The following is a 3,609-nucleotide window of genomic DNA, read 5'->3' as shown; positions in this document are numbered from 1 at the left end:
CAGATATTTCACTCTTTTATGTGATTCCCATATCACTGTCCGAGCTCACAGCAGGAGACTGATTACACCAGTGTAAGGAACAGAGCATAAAAACAATGGAAAGGGAGGCATGAAACAACTCTATACGCTATCATTATTTTGTGTGTGTGTGTGTGTGTTTGTGTGTGGGGGGGTTTGGGTGGTGGGGGGGGGGGGAGCAAGAGAGAGATGGAATCAGTGAGCCGTGACTAGGCGAGTGAGAATCTCTGTCGTGGTATAAAACACAAGATGAAGAGCCTTATGATAGAGTTTTTTAAGAGCTTTGTGTAAATTTTGGGCAGCAGGCTTTCAGTCACACACACACTCACACACACACACACACACACACACACACACACACACACACACACACACACCATTATCTAATATATATTTTCTCATATTTTTTCATATTTAAAGTCACTTTTAATTAATGCACAATTTCTCTGGGCAGATGTTCCACTAGATTTTTTTGGACATTTGTGGAGATATGAGATTCATCCAAAAGAATGTAATCTACTAAAAGTACTGATGTAGGTGAGGTGAGGAGGCCTGGGATGCAGTCAGTGTTTACATTCATCCCAAAAGTCTTCTATAGGGTTTAAGCTCTATAGCAGGAGATCTTTCACTCCATATCATCAAAGAACTGGCTTTGTGCTTAGTGATGTCAACCTGGGACAGGTTTGGGTCTCCTAGTTCAAGAAAGGGAAAGGGAAATTTTATGCTACTACATCCAAAGATATCCTGTAGAACTGTGTGCCTCTGACTTTGTGAGGAAGTCATGTGTCCAAACACTGTTTTTACTGTAGATTTTGTTTTTTTTTGTTTCACTTTTAATGTCACATCATAGATATGATATATAATCAGCTTTGTTGGTTGAACTTTGGGCTTTTGGGTCTGGCCACATCACAGCCCCCTGTCCCTTATTATTAATTCAATTTAATTTAATTTAATTTAATTTATGTCCCCTGGTGGTCTAGTGGTTAAGACACAGCGCTCCCACCGCTGCGACCCAGGTTCGATTCCCGGTCAGGGGACCATCCCCAGCCACTCTCAGTGCCTGTCCCAAGCCCGGATAAATTGGGGAGGGTTGCGTTAGGAAGGGCATCCAGCGTAAAAACATGTGCCAAATCAAACGTGCGGAGGATCCGCTGTGGCGACCCCTAACGGGAGAAGCCGAAAGAAAGTTTTAATTTAATTTAATTTAATTACATTGTTATTATATTAATAATAAAATTTATTTAATTTAATTTAATTGTATTACATTTTATTAATATTTTATTTTTATTAAATTATGTTTTATTTTATACATTTAATTTAATTTAATTTAATTACATTTTATTATTATTTTTTTTTTTTTGACATCTTGGCATGAACAATAATGTAAGAATGAGACTTTATCTTAGATGGAACTATAATGAATGGACATTTGGTGCCACCCAGATGAAGACAGTTCCCTTTTGAGTCTGGTTCCTCTCAAGGTTTTTTCCTCGTACAATCTCAGGGAATTTTTACTGTCCCACTGGTACCATCAAAAGGGACAAACTTACAATTATAAGAAACAAACTTATACAATCCAACTTTATAACCTCTTTATCTGTGTAAAGCTGCTTTGAGACAATGTGCACTGTTAAAAACGATATAAATAATAAAACTGAATTGAATAATCCTAATAAACATACGGTTATTCGTAACTCCTCAGCTGCATGTGATTGAGGATGGAAACAAATGGCGCCCCCTGTGGTCGACATCCTGTGTTTTGTAACATTGAGTTTGGTTACGACTTGTTTTATTGTGTGTTTTCTACAGGCATGATTGCATTAGCAAATACCGATGCACTGTGTGTGTGTGTGTGTGTGTGTGTGTGTGTGTGTGTGTGTGTGTGTGTGTGTGTGTTATGAGGGCTGAAATGAGGTGAGAATTATATGCTGAGTCGCTGGAGACAGGCTGAAGATATGAGAACGCAGCAGGACATCCATCTTCACTGGAGTGTGTTGATCTGGGACGGTGGAACGTAAAAGATGAAATCTTGTTATAGATCTGAGAGCCGAGACACTCGCGGGACGCCGGAGCACCACCAGTCTTGTGTAGAGAGAAACGATAAAGTAGGTGCGAAGCCGTGCATGCGGCAGATAATATCACACATACTTTTGTAGAATTAGGTTGCACATGGTAGGATCAAAAGTATTTGGACACCCGATCACCGTCGCAGCCCATCTTTTTTTTTGTCTTCTTTTGGCTGTTCCTGTTATTGGTCGCCACAGAGGATCACCCGTCTCCTACCACAACATCCCATTCCATTGTAATAAACCTCAAGTCTTCTCTTCAGGGTTTCTGCTAGATCTTTGGGTGTGGATGCTGGGATTAGTAATCATTCAGATACAAGAGCATTAAAGAAGTCAGGCAAAGAGAATCAGCTTTCTGGTTATCGGACACCAAAATGTTCACCTTGTGTGGAGAAGCTGTCAGTTTTCCCTTCACTTGAACTAGATGACCCTAGTTGGAGTGGAAGATCTCTTGCTATAAAACTTTGACCTCAACCCTATTGGGAGGAATTAGAACTCTGATTGCACCCCAGGCCTCCTCACCTCACCTACATCAGTACCTGACTTTACTTCTGACTGAAATTTGAAACGAAATCTCACAAATCTTCACGAGCACACTCCAAAATTTAGTGGAACATCTTCCCAGAAGAGTGAAGCCAAGTATAAGATCAAATGTGCTCTAAATGTGGAATAGGACTTTGGGCATCCTAATACTTTTGACCTCATGTATTCTTACAGCTAGCTATTACTACAAGGAACCGATTGAAGCCTTGTGATCAATCATCATCTGCATGAAGCTTCTTATTTAACCGTTTTCTGCTTCTGACTTTCCGGTTTCTCCTCCCTGCAGTTTCTTCCTCCTCAGGTTCTTCTTGTATCGACACCTTCTCGAGGTCTTCCTCCTCTGTCCTTCAGTCTGTGACCTGGAAATCAATCTGTGTCCTCCATCATTAAGGATGTATCGATTGTTTGACTGAAATTAGAAGAATCAAAGTGAGTGCGGGGAAGAAGCTTCTGGAGCGAGGACACACAACTACATCCCAATGCAGAACTGCTACTAAATGCTATTAAAGTGTGTGTTCTGCTCCACACATCCTTCTGTCCATCATGTTTTAAACATCTATAGCTTGTTTTTTAACATTTCAGAGGAGTTTCTGAGGAACGTTTGTGTGAGTGAAAGATGTAATCCGAGGAACTGGTCTCTGAAGAGCATCAGCTTGAAGTTTCTGTTTGGAGAATAGGTCCCTAAGGAACATGTGTTAGCAGGACATGCATTCAAGCAACATGTGGATAAAAACAGGTGAAGAACATCTTTATGAAATAGGTGTCTGAGAAACACGTGTGAAGCCCAGGTTTCTGAGGACCTGAGAACATGTGTCTGAGAAAGATGTGTCGGGGGAAAATGTCTGAGAAAGATCAGTCTGAGAAGTATTTCCAAAGACCAGGTCTCTGAAAAATACATCTTTGAGGTATGTGTCTGAAGAACAGGTCTCTGAGGAAAATCAGTTCGAGAAATATCATTGCAAGGAACATCTGTATGAGGAAC

At 40.5% G+C, this 3,609-nt stretch overlaps 1 non-coding gene across 1 annotated transcript; it reads left to right on the top strand.

The window, feature by feature from the left end:
- The first annotated feature begins 983 nt into the window (after window positions 1-983).
- Window positions 984-1,055, top strand: trnag-ccc. Its single transcript has one exon. It is a non-coding gene; the product is annotated as a tRNA-Gly (tRNA).
- The last annotated feature ends 2,554 nt before the right edge of the window (window positions 1,056-3,609 follow it).

Source organism: Silurus meridionalis, chromosome 13 (genome assembly GCF_014805685.1).
Source record: "Silurus meridionalis isolate SWU-2019-XX chromosome 13, ASM1480568v1, whole genome shotgun sequence".
NCBI classification, from domain to species: domain Eukaryota; kingdom Metazoa; phylum Chordata; class Actinopteri; order Siluriformes; family Siluridae; genus Silurus; species Silurus meridionalis.
Note: the sequence above shows the minus strand (reverse complement) of the source record. Positions and strands in the feature narration are given on the sequence as shown.